The 24,057-nt window shown below is 36.8% G+C and overlaps 1 protein-coding gene across 1 annotated transcript in view; it reads left to right on the top strand.

The window, feature by feature from the left end:
- Positions 1–19,832, top strand: part of LOC114322753 (nuclear pore complex protein NUP93A-like) — a 64,712-nt gene extending 44,880 nt beyond the window's left edge. The window contains exon 5 of the mRNA XM_082895354.1: positions 19,707–19,832. The gene's annotated coding sequence lies outside the window, so the exon portion shown is untranslated. The remainder of the gene's footprint in view (positions 1–19,706) is intronic.
- The last annotated feature ends 4,225 nt before the right edge of the window (positions 19,833–24,057 follow it).

The raw sequence follows: 24,057 nt of genomic DNA, 5'->3' as shown, positions 1-24,057 counted from the left end.
CTCCATGTTAATTGAAGAGTTGAGTCAAGAATTGGCCTCTTAATGTTGAATTGAAGCTTAAGGCTTGCATGCATGTATGTATTTTGAAGTTTAGAGGTTGTAGTTCATAATTCCTCACATGCATGTTCATGTCTTGAGAGTAGATCATGAATTCATCATGTTTTTGGAAGTTTTGACTCATTTGAACTTACTTTGGAGCTTTGAAGTTGATTAAAGCCATGCATGTCACATTTGAGTTGTTGTTCTTGAAACTTGGTTTGAAATCATGTTTAATTGAACTACCTTTGGGCTTTGATTTCTCAAATTGATCTTTGAAACATGCTATACTATGAGTTTTGAAGTGTTTTCCAGAAAATTAGCCCAAAAGGATCGAATTTGATGCATTGGAACTTGATATGAGCATTGGAGTTCAAAATCTGGATTTTCCAGATTTTGGTCTCCCGCTCGAGCGGGGAAAGTGGCGCTCGAGCGGGGAATTCGAGCTCCCAGCATCTTGCACTGTTTTACAGTCCGCTCGAGCGGAGTAATGTACGCTCGAGCGGAGACCTTTGTCAGCATGTCCGCTCGAGCGGGGAAATCCACGCTCGAGCGGGACCTCTGACTTTCTGAAAATGTTTTCTGAGTGCATCTTTGCATCCTCATCCCATTCTAGGCGTTCTTAGGCCTAGTTTAAGACATCTTGTTGAGGATATAGATGTAGAACACGCCGAGACATTAGGGATTAAGTTGTTAATCTTTCCCAACTGTGTAGCTTAGTGTGTGTTCGATCTGTTAACTGTGTAGGGTTGGCGACGGGGGAGACACGCTCTAGCTTACTATAGCCCAGAACTCTGTGAGTAACATTTGTGTAAAGATATGTTCAAACTGATTATCTTCTGAACAATTTAACTGAACTGTTTCTGAACGGTATTGATAACTGAATGAATGAATGTATGACCTATATTCTGAACTGTATTGTGGCATCCTTAGCAACTACTGTTATTGACAACTACTGTTACAGAGATCTCTGTCGGTTCCCATGTTGGAACCACTACTGTTTACTGATATGATGGCCATCATTCACTGTTTGGTCTGTTAAGACCCGGTCTATTAAGACCTACTGTACTGTTTAGCTACTGGATGTACCACATATGACTGTTATAATCCGTGAAACTTGGAGCAAAGTGCTGCACGGAACTAAGTGCTACAAAGTGAGCCACCTCTAGAATCTGTGCGAGACACCTCTTGAATCCATAAGAACTGTACTGTTACTGTTACTGTTACTGTTACTGTACTGTACTGTTACTGTTACTGCTACTGTACTGCTACTGTACTGTACTGCTACTGTACTGTTACTGTTACTGCTACTGTACTGCTACTGTACTGTTACTGTTACTGTTACTGCTACTGCTACTGTACTGCTACTGTACTGTTATTGTTACCGTTACTGCTATTGTACTGACACTGCTACTAGTGCTGCTAACGGATGTGCCACGTACGATTACTATGATTTCTAAATGACTGTTACGGCATCAAATATAAGCCACAAACGGACTGACCGATATACTGAATCGATGAACTGTTTTAAATATTAAAAAGGCATTTATCCTAAACCTCTTTACGTATTATGTTATTCACTGGGCTTTAGCTCACTGCTTATATATATATGTAGGTGTTCAGGCACTGGACCGCTGCTAGGAGCGTCAGGCAAGCTTTTGTTTTGTCAGCCAACCACTGTGCCTCACTGTGAGGTTCTAAGCCGTTCAAGCTTCGGCTTTGGGGTGCTTTAATATTCCCCGTCTGTCCCTGTAACTGTTTTGTTTACTGTATAGACTGTATAGACTATTACTGTGCTGTTTAATAGGGATTAGATCCCTGTTCTGAATGATTGTACTTGTATGTGTAGACTGTCACAGCTCATTGGACATTGTTTATTTACTGTATTGGCTTCCGCCAGGCCCTGTACTCTGTTTTACTGGATTACTGTTAGGCAGGCCTTCGGTAATCTCGGATTACTGGCCGGTTACGGTGCTAAACCCATAGGGCCGGGTTTGGGTCGTGACAGAGTGGTATCAGAGCGATATTTAACCACGAGTTATACTGCACACACGTGTCCAAGTGAGCTATAGGATGTCCTAGAAAAGTAATTAGGGCATTGCATGAACATGAGGAGTGTGTGTGGCCATGATTTGAATAAATGTGTTAATGTGTTTAAGTATGCAACTGTCTATGCTATGATTACCGTATTGTCTATGGTGAAATGAACGCAACCTATATGCATACTTAAAGAAGTTAAGTGGTATAACATGTAATGTGAATGTTAATACCGAATATGGAATCTATGTGATTATGGACGTGTGGTAGTAAAGGGTCATGTGACCGTACCTGAGTTGAGTTGAAAGCATACACGCGTCTGATATGAAATAAAATGTGAAGTCAGTAAGAACCTCTCCTGGATTGATAATCACCCTGTTGTGTGTAAACAAGGGAAAGGGCGAGGATTGTGAACGAAACCGAATCTTCTGATCTGAGGATTAATAGGCTAGAATGAATGATTGAAGCCTTAATCGAAAATCTGAGATAATAAAGGCAGACATATGTGCCTGAACCAACTGAATATGAACTGATGACACTGATACAGAAACCCAACAACCTGAAACCACCGAAATTTCTGGGAAGTACCGAACCACTGAAAACCGAGGCTTGGGTTCAGAAACTGAGAAAATAGGTGAAGTGTTCTTCGAAAAATACTTTCCCCCAATGCATCCAAGATAGGAAAGTATCCGAGTTTGAACAACTTGAGTAAGGTGATAAGACTGTGGTCGAATACGAGGTAAAATTTACCCCGCTACTTCGATAGGCACCCCACATGTTAGACACTGTCTACAAAAGAATAGAAAAAAAAAAAAAATTGAAGGTGGGCGTGACCTAGATGTGTTTGACTGAATTGACGTGCTAAAACCCAACGAAGCATGTAGATGTCCTGGATAGAGTATTAATGCCTGAGACAACGTAGCAGCATCGAAATATCCAAATCGACATCGTCAACCGAATCAGAAAGAATGAAACGGAAGTAACAGAAAGTGAAAAGGACCACTGTGAATGGAAAACCTCGGGCAATAGACTTGACCAATGATATACCTATCTGTACCGATTGTGGGAAATAACATCGGGGCGTTGCCACCGACTGTCTGAAACTCGCTTTAGACGTGGACAGGAAGAACACTTGCCTAAATCTTGCCCACGAACTCAACCGAACGACATTGAGTCTAAATCTAGACCCTAGTCCTAGAGAATGCTCGGAACACTGAAATGACTGACGCGGGTATTACCTTAATTATGTGTAATTGCCTATACGAACATTTGTGTGGGAATCGTACATTCCTTAATCCAATAAAGACTGTGAACACACTGACTGAACCAACTGAATTACTGAAATTATGAACCCTATACTATAAGAATTGTCAGGACTTGTGACCAACGAGAGTTTACTGAGTTAGGTCCTTGTATCATATGGCAATAACTGAATGTGAACTATTAAGCATGACCTTTTGAACTGTGCTAGAACTTTTGAACGTGGGAACACCTTACGACTGACTGTAATTCGAGAAATCTGTACAGCTATGATTCGGACTGAACTGTTATATATTGACGGACATCAATAAACGATCGGACCCTTGAACTCGAATTATATACGTGAACTGTTTGTGTGTGGGACTTCTGAAATTAAGAACCCATATTAGCTTGTAAAGATGAACTACTGCGTATGAATTTGCGAACGAATGCTCACATGCTAATTGATTTTAGACTCACACCTATACATATGTTCCCATGCTTGTGATACTATTAGGACTGTCAGGTATGGACTGTGGTTAATGAATCTTTCGAGATTTACTATTTGATGCGGACTATGTACAACACCGTAACGCCTTATGTTAACAATTACCTATGCTATGAAAACTGTTTAGACTCATGTACATGTTCGCATACCTTTGCTCAAGGATATTACTAGACTGGGTAAACTTATGACTTGCTACCTTAACTATTGTATCTGGGGAAAACTATTTTGTATTGTACATTGAACTTGTGAATCCGTATTGGGAATATTAGTAGACTCTGAAAGTGCACGTATATGACTGTACCTTTGCTCGGACTGATTGGTATATAATTTGTTGATAACTTAACCGTTGGGACCATGACTCCAGAATTGTGTGATTGAATAAAAACCCCGACTAATGAACTCTTGACTGTGAATCGTGATTGTGGAAATCGACATGACTGTTTGAATAGACCTGCGAGCCTATGCTCTAGTGACTGTATGACTGATTTGGAACCCTCGTAGGGCAACTCCCTATTATGTGTCCGAGAATCTCGCGTAATATATTACTGTATGCCATATGCCTATAAGAAGTATTTATTTGGAAGTTTCTATACTGACTGTGATGTTTACCTATCGATGTGACTAACTGCATTACCTGTAAACTTAATGGGAGGAACACGTTGTATATGACTTGTACTGCTTCGATATGAATTATAATGATACCAGACCCTGATGTAAGTTTGACAATAAATGGACTCAGACTAATTGCGCAACTACCGACTGTGTACTAAAATGACTGGAGTATGAACTTCTGTACCTCATCTGGAAATGATAAGAATGAAACTGCTACCTGATCTGATCCGATAGAACCGTGGATTGATGAAACCCTTTGTGTAACCAATAGAACTTCTGTTTGATGCTTGTGCTTCGAAGTCTTATTTATTATGATTGGACAGAACTTGCATCTGAAATGACCTAGTCGAACTTTCATCGACTTGAGAAAACTCTTATTGAGAGCTATTACCTGATTTGCTTCCAATATAGGGAAAACTGGGTGCCTGCCATGTGATTAATCACCCGGTATTACCGCATAACTATGAACTTGTTTGATTAGGGAATGATTGTTTGGGCGATTACCGTACTTCAGAACTGATGGGATTTGTTGACAGCAAACTAGTTTTGATTATAAACCCTCACTATCTGGAAGTATATGAAATCAGTATGACTGTTTCCGTATTGATACATAGTATGATCGAATCTGTGAGAACTGAAACTGATGAATAGTATGTGAATGATTACTTTAGAACCCTGCCTACTGTAATGGGAGTAATGTACAAATTCGCCTTATGTTTCCAATAACTCCCAAATGGACTGGACTGACTGTGATGGATTACCGAATTAAGGACAAATTGAACAAAGACCGGATGAATGACTCAGAATTGAATGAATCGAATCTTTGTAACTTAACGGGGGAAATTACTTATGAAATGAGGCCAGTGCAATCTATAACCCCGATAAGTACTTGATATAAGTAGCGTGATTACCACTACAGTAAGGTTGTGTGCAACTGTAGTCATGTTCTGTGTCACGAAATAAGTTTTGTTTTCTGTAATGCTATATGCTGTATACTGATTAAGGGGTCAACCTCCGATATGTATTCGTGGCTCTTAATATTATGTGGTATATGTTAGCTGCCTGGTATTGGAGGTTCCTTATGGAACTTATATTTGTCTGCACTCTGTTACCCGTACCGGAGGCCTCGTTACGAGGGCTCAGCTTCTGCTCTGTATCCGAATCTGTTCCTGACTCTAAAACCTGACTAGGTCTAAGACTCCATTATAATTTGGACCCTAATCTCTGTATGCGATTTATGATTCTATTTTTATGCACTGCTAAGATTGAGATTGGGTCATGAAACTGTTATGGATATGATTATGCTCCTGTTAAAGAGTGAAAGCTATTGTTATGTTAGGCGTTATCTCTGTTGCCGTATGTTAACTCGAGTTTAGAGGACTAAACTCTTTATAAGGAGGGGAGACTGTAACAACCCTCACACTGTTTACCGACTAAACACTGTTTACCGATTAATGACTGACTGATTACTGTTAAACTGAATTGATCATGACTGATAATTGAGCTGATTAAAAGTACTGAACTGACTGACTGGAGTCTGGAATTAATTGATTGACTGCATCTGTTTAAATGCATAACCTATCTGTTTGATTGTTTGATTATCTGTTCATGTTTTATGTTTAAACTGCTAATTGAAGGCCTTATCGGCGGCCGAACCGGGAATCGATTAATGTTTTATAATCCTCATAATTTATGTGATTTTATAGTGTAATTATCTGAAAACTGATTAGGTATGATTAAATTAGATTAAAATGAGTTAAATTGCAATAGTTGCCTTATTTACCTTATTGCCATTGTTAGTGGGCCTTTTATTTATGACATGTTAGAGCCTTTGTATGCTTGAAACAAACATTTTGCTCAGCTTTTTCCTTGCTCTTGCCGACAAGAGAGAGAGAGATAAGGGAGAGAGTTGGATTTCATCTCATTTTGCTTGGTCTTGCTTGGAAATTAAGGGGATTGAAGTATAGATTTTATATTTAAGCTTCTACACTTGATGTACAAGACTTAGGTAAGAATTTCATCTTTTCATTCTTGTATTCAAGCTAGTTCTTGCATGCTCCATGTTAATTGAAGAGTTGAGTCAAGAATTGGCCTCTTAATGTTGAATTGAAGCTTAAGGCTTGCATGCATGTATGTATTTTGAAGTTTAGAGGTTGTAGTTCATAATTCCTCACATGCATGTTCATGTCTTGAGAGTAGATCATGAATTCATCATGTTTTTGGAAGTTTTGACTCATTTGAACTTACTTTGGAGCTTTGAAGTTGATTAAAGCCATGCATGTCACATTTGAGTTGTTGTTCTTGAAACTTGGTTTGAAATCATGTTTAATTGAACTACCTTTGGGCTTTGATTTCTCAAATTGATCTTTGAAACATGCTATACTATGAGTTTTGAAGTGTTTTCCAGAAAATTAGCCCAAAAGGATCGAATTTGATGCATTGGAACTTGATATGAGCATTGGAGTTCAAAATCTGGATTTTCCAGATTTTGGTCTCCCGCTCGAGCGGGGAAAGTGGCGCTCGAGCGGGGAATTCGAGCTCCCAGCATCTTGCACTGTTTTACAGTCCGCTCGAGCGGAGTAATGTACGCTCGAGCGGAGACCTTTGTCAGCATGTCCGCTCGAGCGGGGAAATCCACGCTCGAGCGGGACCTCTGACTTTCTGAAAATGTTTTCTGAGTGCATCTTTGCATCCTCATCCCATTCTAGGCGTTCTTAGGCCTAGTTTAAGACATCTTGTTGAGGATATAGATGTAGAACACGCCGAGACATTAGGGATTAAGTTGTTAATCTTTCCCAACTGTGTAGCTTAGTGTGTGTTCGATCTGTTAACTGTGTAGGGTTGGCGACGGGGGAGACACGCTCTAGCTTACTATAGCCCAGAACTCTGTGAGTAACATTTGTGTAAAGATATGTTCAAACTGATTATCTTCTGAACAATTTAACTGAACTGTTTCTGAACGGTATTGATAACTGAATGAATGAATGTATGACCTATATTCTGAACTGTATTGTGGCATCCTTAGCAACTACTGTTATTGACAACTACTGTTACAGAGATCTCTGTCGGTTCCCATGTTGGAACCACTACTGTTTACTGATATGATGGCCATCATTCACTGTTTGGTCTGTTAAGACCCGGTCTATTAAGACCTACTGTACTGTTTAGCTACTGGATGTACCACATATGACTGTTATAATCCGTGAAACTTGGAGCAAAGTGCTGCACGGAACTAAGTGCTACAAAGTGAGCCACCTCTAGAATCTGTGCGAGACACCTCTTGAATCCATAAGAACTGTACTGTTACTGTTACTGTTACTGTTACTGTTACTGTACTGTACTGTTACTGTTACTGCTACTGTACTGCTACTGTACTGTACTGCTACTGTACTGTTACTGTTACTGCTACTGTACTGCTACTGTACTGTTACTGTTACTGTTACTGCTACTGCTACTGTACTGCTACTGTACTGTTATTGTTACCGTTACTGCTATTGTACTGACACTGCTACTAGTGCTGCTAACGGATGTGCCACGTACGATTACTATGATTTCTAAATGACTGTTACGGCATCAAATATAAGCCACAAATGGACTGACCGATATACTGAATCGATGAACTGTTTTAAATATTAAAAAGGCATTTATCCTAAACCTCTTTACGTATTATGTTATTCACTGGGCTTTAGCTCACTGCTTATATATATATGTAGGTGTTCAGGCACTGGACCGCTGCTAGGAGCGTCAGGCAAGCTTTTGTTTTGTCAGCCAACCACTGTGCCTCACTGTGAGGTTCTAAGCCGTTCAAGCTTCGGCTTTGGGGTGCTTTAATATTCCCCGTCTGTCCCTGTAACTGTTTTGTTTACTGTATAGACTGTATAGACTATTACTGTGCTGTTTAATAGGGATTAGATCCCTGTTCTGAATGATTGTACTTGTATGTGTAGACTGTCACAGCTCATTGGACATTGTTTATTTACTGTATTGGCTTCCGCCAGGCCCTGTACTCTGTTTTACTGGATTACTGTTAGGCAGGCCTTCGGTAATCTCGGATTACTGGCCGGTTACGGTGCTAAACCCATAGGGCCGGGTTTGGGTCGTGACAGTTTTTTAGCCCAAAAGGCATTACCCTGTAACAGTACAGGCCTTTTGGGGTGATGAACGCGGTCTTCTCCTCATCTGGAGGGTACATAGCAATCTGGTGGTACCCTCTGTATGCATCTAAAAAACTCATCCTTTCATGTCCCGAGGTGGCGTCTACCAGTTGGTCGATTTTGGGCAGAGGAAAGCTGTCTTTCGGGCAAGCTTTGTTGAGGCTGGTGAAGTCTACACAAACCCTCCACTTGCCATTCTTCTTTTTTACTACTACTGTGTTGGACAGCCACGTTGGGTACTGGACTTCTCGGATGGCCCTGGCTTCAAGGAGTCTGTCTACCTCTTCCTCGACTGCTTCGACGTGCATTAACGTCGGCCTTCTGGCTCGTTGAATCACAGGTTTTGCCGATCTGTCGACATTCAGACTGTGGCAAGTGACCTCGGGGTCAATGCCAGGCATTTCATAAGGTGTCCAGGCGAACGCCTCTATGTTTGCCCTTAAAAAATCTTCCAGTTCTTTTTCTTCTTCTCTGGCTAAGCCTGAGCCGAGAAGAAAAAATCGTTCTTCATCGCCCTCCTGGACGAGGATTTTCTTTAGCGCCTCTTCGCTTTTCTCGGCTGGTTCTTTCCCAACATCTTCCAGGACTTCCATGTCCTCATCTTCAACTTCTACTTTTTTTGGTTCCTGTACACTACAGGTGGATTTTATTGCTGCCATGGAGCAATTTTTGGCTTGTAGTTGATCCCCTCTGACTTCTTCAATCCCATTCTCTGTTGGGAACCGGAGTAGTTGATGCAATGTCGAGGGAACTGCCCCCATTGCATGCAACCACGGCCTTCCCAAGATGATGTTGTATGGTGAGGGTGTGTCAATTACCAGGAATTCCGTCCTGATCTTCTTAGTGCCGGCTTGTACTTCTAAGCTTGTTGCACCCAGTGGCCATGTCGGCGTTCCGTTAAAGCCGACCATCGGGCCGCTTGATTGTTCTAGGTCATCGGGGTGAAGGCCTAGCTCTTTGTAACATCTGACATACATGATGTCACAGGAGCTGCCTTGATCTATTAGGATGCGTTTAACTTGGCACTCCCCGACCTGTAGGGATACTACCAAGGCATCATTATGCGGGTGTTGGACCAGTTCTAGGTCGGCTTCAGTAAAGGCTATTATTGGCCCTTGGCATTCTTCTGGCCGATGTCTCTTTTCCCCGACTTGATAAATATGCTGTAAATGTCTTACCCTCTGGGTTTCTCCTCTGATTTCGTTTTCATTGACCCTTGAGTGGATTACATTGACCACCCTTGGTTCTCCTGCTTGTGGTAGCTATGCTGGGGGAGGGGGTGCTGCTGGTGCTTGGGGCAGCCTTGCCTGTTCTTCCCTTGTTCTGGCCTCATCGACCAGGTCCCTCAGAAGGCCTTGTCTTACTAGGTCCTCCAAGTGTGCTTTTAAGGCTCTGCAACCTTGAGCTGAATGCCCTTCTTCATTGTGGTAGGCACAACGTCTACCAACGTTCCTTCCCATGAATTCCCCTGGTGCTCTTGCCGGAGCCCTGAAATAAGGTTAATTTCGAATCCGATCCAAGATTTTATGGATTGGGATCCAGAATACTGTGGTTACCGCCTGTTTATTTCTTAATTCTATTTCTTGTTTGGTCGGCCCATTGTTGATTCGGCCTCGCTTTGGCGAGCCGTTTCCCTTTTCTTGTTTCACCTCTTTGTTTCCCGATGTATTTTCTTCGGCCCTGGCATATTTCTCAATTCTTGCCATGAGTTCTTCCATGCTTTTTGGCAATGTTTTTGCCAAAGACTTCCGTAGAGGGCAGTCATCTTTCAGGCCGTTCTTGAAAGACACGACTGCTACTTCCTGGTTGCATTCAGGTATTCGGTTGAACACCTCGTAGTACCTCTTCGCATAGGCCCTGAGGCCTTCTTCCTTGGTGATTCGTAGAGCCATCAAAGCATCAACCCTCAGGGGTTGCAGCTTGTTGGTCACGAATCTGGCCACAAACATCTCGGCCAAGCCTTCCCATGTCTTTATACTTCCTTTTGGTAACTTGTGGAACCAATCAGATGCAATTTCCCCAAAGGATGAGGGGAATACTTTGCAGAGCAACGACTCGTTTCCGCTATATAACGCCATTGAATTTAGGTACAACCCAACATGAAAGTTTGGATCTGATTTACCGTCATAGATTTGAAACCTCGGCATACTGAATCTTTTGGGCGGTTCGAATTTGTCCAGTTCCGTCGAGAAGGCTGTCTTCGGTTTCACTGGGGAGTTTACCTCGGCTTCTGCATTCTGTTGCCTCCTCTTGAGGTAGTCCCTCAAGTCTTCTTTGCTCCTCCCTGGAGCTCGGCTGTCTTTGGATTTTAGTCTTTTTGGTACACTGCTTTCGGCCTCGTGGTGGGGTCGTTTGGATCTTTCTTCGTGGGATGTGTCAAAATGGAGTATTTGCCCCTGAACATGTCGATGTTCTTTGGGGTCTGGATTCTTCATGTGGTGTGTCCGTCGGGACTCTTCTTGCCTCGGCTTTTCCCGTCCGACTTCCCTGGAAGGCCGGTGTGAATGCCTTCCGCTTCTGGTATGCTGAGGGACCTCGGGGATTGTTTTTCTTACCTCCTTCTGAGTGTTGTTCGCTGGCATCGGCGTATCTTGTAGCGGGTATGGTGGCTGCATAACATTATTCTGCATCATGAAGTTGACGACTGACTGGAGGTCCGCCAACTTGTTTGCTAGTTCTTTTACTTCCTCATCCCTCCGTAGGCACCTGTCCCTCCATACCTGGAGGTTATCTTCATTGTAGTATTTTCCTTCGTTAGCTCTTTTTGACGTGTCGCCTTCTGGGATGACGTCGTTCTCTCTGTGACCCTGGTCACGGGCTTCTGCATTGTGGTTATCTCCTTCGATATCAAGATCAATTGGGCTGTCACTCCCAGTGGGAGCGTCATCCCCAATATTTTGCTGTCCGTTACTGGCCATCTATTCTTCCTTCGTTCCCACAGACGGCGCCAAATTGTGTGGGTGAAAATCTGACCACACTGCCCGTCTAGTGATCAGCTGGAGAGCACAAGCAGAATAGATGGCTTAAGCAACCTGAAACAGAAAGAAAAAGCTCCGGCGGTGGTTCTTCCACCCGGGGACACTCCGACGATCAAGTCAGTATATCTCTCAAAGATAATCAAGTACTAAACTGAATACTCAAAGTATAAATTACATACCTTAGACCCACGGGGGTGCCTCTCTTTTATAATATACTCAATCCAAGTCCCACTAGAAGTATGACTTCTATGAACTCTAGTTCACTGCTTACTCTGGACTCTTTTAAGTGATAAAGATAAACTCCTTGAGAGTTTTATCCTTATCTTGGTTCAGTCCCCTCCTTGCCTTAGGACTCTTGCCCCTTATCTCGGATTCCAATATCTTTGGAGATGACCTCGGCTTCTCCGATATTACCTCGGCTTAACAACCAGGGCACGTGGCACCTCGGCTGACACGTCGGCGTCATCATGCCACGTGTTGGTATTCAGAAAATACATCCCCACAATAAGTGTTTTATATATTGATAAAATATATATCATATTTATTTATGTTTTAATTATGGAAAGGGGAGAAGAAAAGTTTAGTGTTTATTTTATTAGCTTCATTAAATAATTCTTTGATCTTGAAAAAAAATAATTATGAGTACAAAACTCATTTCTCTTGATTTATGTTTAATTCGTTATTTTTATTTATTTATTTGATGTTGAATTAATTTCATATTTGTATATAAATGATTGATCGATTTTAATTATTTTGATTAGTTGTGTATGTAAGGTTTATGATTTTTAGATAATTGATTGATTTTAATTATTTTAATTAGTTGTATAGTTAGGTTTAAGATTTTTAGATAATTGATTGATTTTAATTATTTTGATTAGTTGTGCATGCAAGGTTTATGGATTAATTTTATGGTTGTAATCACACTCATGATATATGAAATTAAAATAAACTTAGAATATATAGATAAATTCTTTATATTCTACCATGACTCCATGGATTATTGTTTTATTTGAGTGATGGTGAGAAATAGTGTATAAAAAAAGTGAGGATTTATGAGATTTATTTGAATACTTCAGGCTTGGCATTGTTATGTTTGTTCTCGTGAGTGAGATGTTTTGTATATGTATATTGTTGCCTCATTCTTAAGAGTATACGAGTGCTTTGATTTACGCGTGTACGTATATGCTAACTATTCGGGGAGTGTGGGTCAAACTCGGGACGATATTCCCGTGCAAGTTTGGCTTCGGAGCAGTGTTAGGTATACGGGAGGCACAAGGAATATATGTATAGGCCGGAAGTGGAGGCCGCAGTGGTAGAGTTAGGGTACAAAGAATTTAATTATGAGTTTATTAGTATAATGTGAAATGTATTGATTTGTAAATCTTGAAAATAGTAAATGACCTCGATAAATTATGAAATTTGAGCAAAGGCATGTATACGTGATTCTAAACAACTTTTTTGTTTTAACTTTTTATTAAACAGATCGATTAGAACTTACAATCGGATGATCTTGGTTATAGTAGTTTTGATTCATTTTAGCAATGCAGATTTTAGAGGCTGTTTTAACTCACGAAACAAACTCATTTTTATTGGTTTCGCGTAAACTGAAGTAAAACATTATTTTGAACACTTTTTGCGTTTTGAATTTTTTCGAAAAAAATCATCTTACAGCAGTTTCTTTTCGTTTTCAGTTCCAGATTTTTCGATCGAATTTCGTTTAGGATTTTCTATTAAGTCTTTCTCTCAACTTATTTAGTTTCTATTAAATTCGTTCGCCCTACCTTTTAACAAATTTGATTCTGTACAACTTTTGTTCTTTGAGTTTTGGTCAATTCAAATTATTTAAGCATGAAACGGTGTATTTTTATACTTCTGCAGCAAATTACTTATGATTAAATTATACTAAGTTTATTTTTTTCGCAGAATGGTGGATCTTACGAACTTTTTATGCAGGGCTGACCCACCATATTTTTATGTTTATTTTATTTATTTTACTCAATTTATATTTAGTTGTGTGCGTGCAAGAAACTAAATGCTACCGTATCTCGAGAAACTATCCCTTCGTCTCAGTGCGGGTAGAACTACTTGTCTTGTCCCGTAACAAGAATTAATGTACTTTTTGTTGGTGCCTGGTGGACACGTTGGTATCAAATCTTGTATTCATACCAGTATACTTGTATACTGACCCGTTTTGTCTCTTGGTAACTCGGGTGCGTTTTATTTGAATGCAGCCAAGCTTCCTTTGCAGGATTAGTTGGGACTACGATGGTGACGTGGAATAACTATAATTGTTGGACATATCTCTTGGATTTCTTTTGTTTTCTTGAGGTTAGGGTTGATATTAGTTTATGTATTTATTATTATTTTTTTTTTTATAACTTTAGTATTTGGATAATTTGACATGGTTTGTGACCTTACATTATTTAAATTATTTTGACTATTTATTGTTACTTTAATGTTGAAGGTATTGGTTAGTTATGAAGTTATGATGGATGGTTTGATTGGCATTTTGTTATTTATTTATTTATTTTTCCCTTGTAATCTTTTGAGGATGAAAATTTACTTAAACCATTTGGAGACGTGAACGTTTAGATTTTTGTGTCACCCCTAGGATTTGAATGATAGAATATTGATTGGAGTTTAATCCTAATTTAATATTTAATTGTTTGAATTTTGGGGCGTGACAGTTAATATTAATTAAACTCAAGTTCGACTCGGTTCAATTCGATAAGATTTATTATTATTATTTATACTATTTAAATAAAAAGATTATATATATTTATATATCATTTAATATATAAAAAATATATTTATTATATAATTTAAAATAAAAATAAATAAGCTGAACTTATTCAAGCTTGAGCTCTGCTCGTTTATTAAATGAGCCTAATATTCGAGTTCGAGTTCAACTCATTTACTAAACGAGCTGAGCCAAGTCAATTTGCAAATAACTCAGTTCATTTGCAGTCTTATATAAAACTCTAACACAAATTCAAATGCCAATATAATAATGTATTTTTTTAAGTTATGTTGCACTAAACATGATATTTTTTGTCTAATTTTAAATAAAAAGTTTGTTTTAAGAATAAATTTAAAAAATACTTGAATTATGAAAGCTCAAAATAAAAAAATGAAAAAAATAGCTGAACATAAAACATACGAAGCGTAATTTATCCAAAAATTTTAAGCGTAAATTACAAATAACCTCTCAAATTATGATCCATTTGTATTATGTCCATTAAATTTTAAAACTCAACCGTTGACCCTTAAAACTATTATTTTATTACAATGAACCTTTTCTATTAGAATTTTGTTAAAAATTTACAGAAACTCAAATTTGAGATTGTAAGTACTTATCCATTTTATCCATTTGTATGCAACATTTATTGAAATTGTAAGTACAAATTCTGTTTGCACTTTGTTACTAAAATAAGAGAAATATAATACAAATTCTTAACCTAATCCTTACCCAAAAAAAATAAAAAATAAAAAATAAAATAAAAAATTTAATTGTAATAAAATAATGCTCTGAAAAAAAAGTTAACTATAGGGTGTTAAAATTTAAGAAGACAAAATAGAAATGAATGGCTACTATAAATTACCCAAATTTCAAACCAAACCTAAGTCAAAGTTGGACCCATATCATCATCAGTGACATCTTTCACCTTTTAACTTATTTTAAATAACATCAACTCTTATATGTTTTTTTTTTAAAAAAAATTAAAAAAAATAAGTCAAAAAAATTAACTTTTAATTATCTTCCTAAAACAACAAGAATAAGTCTGTCAAAGTTTCAAAAGAAGCAGAGAAAGATCAAATTGCGTTTCCAGTCCGACAGCACGTATGAGCTTCCTCAATCTTTTATCTTATGAATATAAATATAGATATGTATGTATGTGTGCATTACTGTGGGGACATAATTTTTGAATGACAACACGTGACCGAGATGTCACCGGAGTGCTAGCTGAGGTATTACGTGTCATGGTCATGATGCCGAGATCATCTCGGCTAGGCCGAGGTTATCTGCGAAGATGTCAGAATCCGAGATAAGCGGATAAGGGACAAGAGTCCTAGAATGAGAGAAGACTTCAGTTTGGATAAAGATGAGACTCTTAGAGAGCTTATCCTAATCCTACTGGGAGTCCAAGATTAGCAGTAATCCTGAGTCCAATAGAGTTAGGCTTCTATTGGGACTAGGATTAAGTTTGCTATAAAAGAAAGACACCCTCATGGGTCTAAGATATGCTTTTGATATTCTGTCTAGTGAGTTAAGCACTATTGGTTATCTTTGAGAGATATTGAGTACTGACTTGATCGTCGGAGTACCCCTGGGTGGACGAGCTACCGCCGGAAACTCTTCTTTCTGTTGCAGGTCGTTTGGGCTTAATCTATTTTGTCGGTGCTCTCCAGTTGGGTACCTGTTTGACAGTGTGGTCAGAAATTGACACACACAATTACATATAGACATTTGAACGCATAAATTTTTTTTTCCCTCTCTTTCTTTTGAATGTATTAGGAATTGCCGTTATTATGGGGATGATTACAAATATTTATCATATTTATACATTTGAATATGCCATTCTACATGTTGCTGTTGAAGAAGAAGAAAATTATAGGGCAAATTATGTTGGTACTCCTGTATTTTGTTTTCTGTTTCATTTTAGTCCTCATAATTTTAATTGACTCAATTTATACTTTGAAATTATGATTTTATCTTAATTTAATCAAATTACTTACAATTGTTAGCATTTTTTAACGAACAATATACATATAAGTGATATATACCATGTTTTTTAAGATAAAATTATAAATTTGTTCAGTCTATGTTACATAGACTTGGCATGTTGGGGCGAGGTACCTGTGTTGACACAACATGACATAGGTGCGGATGTGAGATCTGTGTCGGATTTGCCTATTCTCTGTCGGACACGGCTAATCAAAAAGGAAGAAAAATGTTGAGATACTTACATTGATATATGGATTCAAGATATTGATCGTATCTTTCAATCTTCTCTGTCTCGATCTCCTTTTCTCTCTCTATTACGATATCCTTTTCTCTCTCTATAATGGGGTGGATCCAAAAAAATAACAAAAAAATTTGGACCTATTGACTGGTTTGTATCATAATAAACCCTAATGGGTTGGATCTAAATAAATAAACAAAATATGTGGGCCTATTTATAAACTCTATTCAATAATAACGTGGGTTATTCTATAACTTATCTACATGTTTGATCCTATTTATAAAAAAAATTGTTGGGTCAACTTTTTTAACTCATCTTCATATAATAAATATATTTAAAAAATAATTATTTAACGTATTTCGAACCCATATCCACATTTGAATTCATATCCATATATCCTCAACTTTTTAATTTTGAAGTGTCCGACCTCTAGATACACACCCACCCGATACCCACACTTGAATCCGTGTAACATAGAACTCAGTGAGTTAATTTCAACTAATTTAGCGATAATTTTCCATAAAAAAAAACACTCACAACATTATTAATTGAACCAAATTGATACAAAATCTAAAAATAAGGGTCAAAATTGAATTGATTGAAAATATAGGGATCAAAATGACACAAGAGGCAAAATGAGAGTATCTGTGTGATTTACCCAAAATTATTTAGAATTTCTCTGGGGGTTCTTACTTGTTGATTTAGTTACAAGAAGCCAAGTGTCCAATGAATCCATAGAGATAGGTTTTGTTATTCTACTCATCTTTTGTCTGTCACTTTGAATCTGGGATGTGTTTGTTTGGACGGAATGGATAAGGGGGATTGTAATTCATCGGATTGTTAGTCTCGGGATACATTGTTCCGGGATTATTTGGTTGGATTGGATTTTATCCTATGTTTGTTTAGTCATGGGATTAGATGTCTGGATTGGACTATTTTTAGTAAATCCAATGTTTGGTTAGACGGACTGGATAAGGATAAATATTCAAAAGACTATTTTACCCTTATAATCTATAATTTATAATTTAACAACACTAAAAAAATTTAATTTATAAGGCCACAATTTTTAATTTATTATTTTCAATTAAATTAAATTTATATTTTATATTTTATATTTTTATTTGATATATAATTTTAAATAACGACAATAAAAAAATAATTTTATTTAATATATAAATTAAATTTTTAACAACACTAAAAAAATTTAATTTATAAGGCCATAATTTATAATTTATTATTTTTAAATAAATTTAATTTATAATTTATATTTTTTATTTAATTTATAATTTTAAATTAACAATACTAAAAAAAAAATTATTTAATATGTAAATTTAATTTTTTAACAACACTAAAAAAATTTAATTTATAAGGCCATAATTTATAATTTATTATTTTTAATTAAATTAAATTTATAATTTATAATTTATAATTTAAATTTTTTATTTAATATATAGTTTTAAATTAACAACACTAAAAAAATAATTTATAAATGTTCAAAAGACTATTTTACCGTTTTCTAATTGTTCACTAAGTAATAGCATGGAGGGTAAAATGGACATTTCACAAAATAATCCCATGGGATACCAATCCCATGGTTTCTATCCCACACCCCCATGGGATAGGATAGTCCCATATTTGTGGAACTAATAGTCCGGGGAACTATTAGTCTGGAGCAAAATTTTTCAAACAAACAATGGACTATTAATCCGGTGAGACTAATAGTCCAATCCCACCCTCTTATCCCTAAAAAACAAACATATGTACATGTGCATGTATACACAATTTTTTAGCATTGTTTTTTTTTTTGTTGGATTTCCCACGGGTGTCTGGGCCAGTTTAACGTGCATCTCCAAATTCCCGTTTCTGATGGGAGCCTATCGCTGGCCACGAGGTGTTGTAGCTGCCCTGAGTCAAACTCGTGAGCAAACCCAGTCAAATCCCAGAGCCTTACCCAGCAATGGACAAACCACTGTGCCACAAGCTCATGGTTGAGCAATTTTCTTGTTTGGCAATTGCTTTTCTATCAGTATACACACTTTTCTATATGTACATGTTTGGCATTTTCTTTTTGAACAATTTTTTTGTTTCACTTTTATGTCCTACTAAATTTTTTAAAAAAACATAAAGAAAAAAAAATCCACTAAAGACCAAAAACAGGGTTAGTAAAAATAAATTTTTGTATTTTTTTAGATCTATCAGTATTTAGAGTAGAAGAACTTGAAAAGTTAAAAAGAAAAAAAAAAAACTGAAAATAATTAACTGTTGCCAACTATGTATGTTACATGAACTCGAGATACAAGTGTCAGATGTGAGGGTATATCTAATAGTTGGATTCATTGAATTTTAAATTTAAGAGGACGCGGACTCGGCAAATAAATATCATATTTTTATATTGTTAATCTATTATGTGAGATAAAATGGTATTATATGTAATATGTTGGGTCAAAAAGACATTTTTAGCAATTATATAATAATATGTACATATAATAATAGTGTTAAATACAAATATATAAGAATTGTACAATAGAAAGTATCACATATATCACACACCCTTAATTAAGTGTCAGGCGTTTGACACGAGTGTTTAATTTATTTTGAAGAGTCCGTTTTGCCAAACACAACAAAGGCTAATTCTAACTCAAGAATAGTCATTATTTAAAAAAATTCCGTTAGATTCATCAGTTTTTTTTAAATTTTTTTTTAAAACTCTGTTGTTTGATTTGCTCAATCCCATAATCTGTCTACACATGAATACATGGGATCACACATTAACACAATGCCTATGTATTATGTATATCTAAATGACTAAATGTATTGCACATATATATATTCTGCTATACGGAACTCACTTGACGAAGTTATGTCGCACACTTTTCATACCCAAATTACCTCTATAGTTACTCAATTTCGTGATTTGTTCCATCTTTTTATTTGCATAGAATCATCATGTACTTCAACTGCTGTTGGGGGACCATGCCAGAGTCATTGCTGAAAGGCCATGAAGAATCAAAACTGACAAAGACTAAGCAAAGAATCATCATGATGCATTCCATGACAAAGTGAAGGCAAGTAAATTAATTTCGCCCCGTGATTGAATTCATCCCCTTGCTCTTGGTTTTTGCAGAAATGACAGTGCTCAATTTTTGGAGTCACTTTTTTTTGTGCTTGTCTAATACAGAATTGGATAGTTCTAATGTGAAGCTTATGAATGAGTCTCGAATCAGCGGATAGCATGAGGCGCAAGGTGCCCGGTTGGAGAAGTGATGGAGATGCCTGAAGAGTTTAAGCGTGGAGACAAGGTGTAGGGAAAGAAGAATATGGAAAAGTGCTCAGAGTGCGCAGTTGGAGAAATGCTCTGCCTAGGTTTATTTTATTTTATTTTATCTTGAGACTGTAATGGAAGTTTTGGATCGAACAATTCACCTGAAATTAAATTACAAAATCATCCATTGTGTGGAAGCCTTACCGTATAAGTCATTCTGGATATAGTATTCGAGGCATAAATACATTAATGGAAAAGTTCGTTCATGTTCATGATGACTCTTCCATTTCAATCATAAGATTACTGGTTGCAGTTACATCTTTGTAGTTTTTTTCACAAACAAATGTAGCTCTAAACCAATTTCTAATATAAAATCTACTGAAAAACAGAATTGCCTTTCGTAAAGAAACATGATAAGAAAGTTATCTTGCTCCAATCCTGGAAAGCTTTTCTTTCTTGGAACCTCATAACTTGAAGAATAGATTTCACAGCTTCCAGCAACTTATTGTCTCCACCATATAGGTCACTTCTATTTGTTGGAAATGTTGGAAAAATTCTGGGTAAAAACAGAATTTTTTTCTAACTTTGGTCTATTATTTAGGTGGGACCCGAGCGTCAAATTTGGCGGGTCTAAGTGGTAACGCGTTCTATGCCGCGTTATGATTTATGTGGTATATTTGGTTGTTGAAAACCATTATCGGGTGAATGGGAAATTGAAGCCAAAGTGAGCTCCATGGAAATAGAATTTTGGTGGAAATTCCTTCAGGTTGGAAAATGGCTTGTCCCAGATTGATTTGGTGTGACATTTTGAGTGGGTTCATAAGGCATGGGATTGGACCTTGGGGTGTGTTCCAAGGGGTACCCAAGTTTTGTAGAGAGAGAGGTTATGGGCAAAATGGGCTAGACCCATTGGACCTAAAATCACCACGCGCGCCGCTGCCAGTCAGGCGGGCTAGGCTTGGGCGCAGGTGTGTGGTTGGGCTTGTTCGGCCCAATACTAATCTTTTTGGGTAAAAAATATTTGGATTTAATTTTATTTTTTGAAATAAAATCTGTCCCAGAATTTAAATTAATCTGTTCCGGTTTTTCTCTACACCCAAATAGGTCCCTACGGTTTTATCTGTTTGAATTTTGAACCTAACAGATTTAAATCAGTTTAATTCAAAACCAAACAGGTTTCATACCTGTTCAAAACAGGTTTGCACCTATATAATTCAAAATCAATAGCCACCACTACATCTATAAATATGCAGCCCTCATTTGATGCTTATATTCAGAAATTTCGTACTTTTCCTCTTCAAATTTATTTTTCATTTTGCTGTATTTAATTTTTGTGAGAAAAAGTGTAAACACTTAGTGTGCTCGTTGAACAAATAAATTGTAGTGCTGCATTTATTTGTTGTTGATCATTTCAACCTGGGAGATAGACGTCCATATTCTGAAAGTACCGTGGAGAGGACGAATCTGTCTTAAGGACACAGTGTCAAACACTAGACTTGATCAGAATAATATTCAAGATATTAATCAAGTAAGTTATTTATTTATTTTCTGTTTTTATTATTTATTTAAATCAGATTTTAATTTTGCTTTTGTAACAAAATAAAATCCGTTTTTATTTATTTAATTCTATTTCTAGTTTGATTTTTGTAATCAAACGTTCTCTCTCTTTTCCTATTTTTCTTTTATATTCTGTTTGTCGTTTAGTATCGAAATAGAATTAATTAATTTAATTACAGTGGAGATTGTCCAACAATCTTAAGACAGATTCTTTTTGGTATCTTCATTGTATTTAATTTTCTGTGTTTTCAAAGTAATATTCTGGTTGGAAAATACAAATAGTATTTATAAACTATTTGACGGATAGTAGTTCTATTTTCTTTGACAACTAGTAGTAATATACTGGTGTCATTTACAATTGCAGAATATTATTTGGTGCTACAGAAAATTATTGTGGTATTTCATTTTTCTAGTTTCAGTAATAAGGAAAATAAAATTATTTTGTATTTTAATTTATTTTCTAGTTTTAGTAACTAGAAAAATTAATTTGTGGTTTGTTTTTCTGATTTTTGTAATAAGATATTATAGCTACTACAACTGAAACTGCTACTGTTACACCAACTCTGGTCCCTATCCAGAATCATGTTCAAGTACCAATAAACCATGGAGAAAAATTGAAAAAATTTAACGGTACTGAATTTAAGAGATGGCAGCAGAAGATGCTGTTCTATCTTACAACTCTTAATTTGGCCCGGTTTCTCCATGAAGAGGCTCCAACACTTAAAGAGGGTGAAAGTGATCGGCAAGTTGTTACCGCTGCAGATGCTTGGAAACATTCAGATTTCTTGTGCAGAAACTACATCCTCAATGGCCTTGACAACATGCTGTATAATGTTTACAGTCCTCTGAAAACAGCAAAAGAATTGTGGGATTCTTTGGAAAAGAAATACAAGACAGAGGGTGCCGGCATGAAGAAATTTGTTGTCCGTAAATTTCTGAGCTTTGTTATGATAGACTCTCAAACGGTAATATCTCAAGTTCAAAATTTTCAAATAATTTTGCATGATATTCATTCAGAAGGTATGTCTCTTAGCGAGTCTTTCCAAGTTGCTGCTTTAGTGGAAAAGTTATCAACGGCTTGGAAAGATTTCAAAAATTATTTAAAACATAAACGCAAGGAAATGACTATGGATGAGTTGATTGTAAGATCGAGAATTGAGGAAGATAACCGAAAAGCTGAAAAGAGGAATGAGAAAAATCCCATTGAGTCCAAGGCTAATATGGTTGAACAAGTTCACAAACCACATAACAAAAAGAAGAAGTTTAGTGGAGATGGTCCTAAACAAGGCGACAACAATGGCAACAAGAAGTTCAAAGGAAAATGCTATAACTGTGGCAAGACTGGACATCGAGCTTCTGACTGCCGCCGCCCTAAGAAGGATCGCGGAAGTACAAGCAAGAAGACTACCAATTAGGCCAATGTAACTGAACTAGATTACATCTCTGACGGAGTAAATGACATCAACCTCACTGTCGTGGTGTCTGAGGCTAATTTGGTTGGAAATCCCAAGGAATGGTGGGTTGACACTAGGGCAACTTGTTATATTTGTGCGGACAAGAAGATGTTTACTACCTACAATGAGGCTGCAAATGGTGAACAACTTTTCATGGAAAATTCTTCTACTTCTACTGTGGCTGGACAAGGAAAGGTGATCTTGAAGATGACATCAGGGAAAGAACTAACCCTTAACAACGTACTGCATGTACTTGATATCCGGAAGAATTTGGTTTCTGGCTCTTTGTTAAGTGAAAATGGTTTTAGGCTTGTTTTTGAGTCTGATAAATTTGTATTATCAAAGAGTGGAATGTATGTTGGTAAGGGATACGTGAGTGATGGTCTCTTCAAATTAAATGTAATGACAGTTGTACCAAAAGTTGCTATGAATAAGAATAACACATCTTTTACTTATATTCTTGAGTCAAATTTATGGCATGGTAGATTAGGACATATGTATTTTGATGCTTTGCGTAGATTAATTGGTTTAGATTATATACCAAAGTTTGAAATTAATCCTAATCATAAATGTGAAATTTGTGTAGAAGCGAAACTAATTAAGACTCCATTTAAATCGGTTGAAAGAAAAATTGAACCTCTAGAATTAATCCATACAGATGTATATGATCTTAAATTTGTTCAAACTAGAGGAGGCAAAAAGTATTTCATAACATTTATTGATGATTGTACAAAATATTGTTATATATACTTACTTAAAAGCAAAGATGAAGCCTCAGAAATGTTTAAACTCTACAAAATTGAAGTTGAAAATCAACTTGGTAAAACCATTAAAATGGTTAGAAGTGATAGGGGTAGTGAATATGATGCACCATTAAATGAATTTTGTGCACCATGGCATTATTCACCAAACTACAGCAGCCTATTCTTCTCAGCAAAATGGAACTGCTGAAAGGAAGAATAAAACCCTAAAAGAAATGATGAATGCCATGTTACTAAGTTCAGGCTTACCACAGAACTTGTTGGGGGAAGCAATTTTGCCTGCTAATTATGTTCTTAACAGAATACCCCACAAGAAAACCAACAGCACTCCTTATGAATTGTGAAAATGTCGACCACCTTCCTACAAATACTTAAAAGTGTGGGGGTGTTTAGCAAAAGTTGAAGTTCCTGTTCCTAAAAAGACTAAGATTAGACCAACAAAAAAACAGTAGATTGTGTGTTTATTGATTATACTCAAAATAGTAGTGCATATCG

The sequence above is a fragment of the Camellia sinensis genome, chromosome 11, assembly GCF_055761805.1.
Source record: "Camellia sinensis isolate YWXY chromosome 11, ASM5576180v1, whole genome shotgun sequence".
Taxonomy (NCBI): domain Eukaryota; kingdom Viridiplantae; phylum Streptophyta; class Magnoliopsida; order Ericales; family Theaceae; genus Camellia; species Camellia sinensis.
Note: the sequence above shows the minus strand (reverse complement) of the source record. Positions and strands in the feature narration are given on the sequence as shown.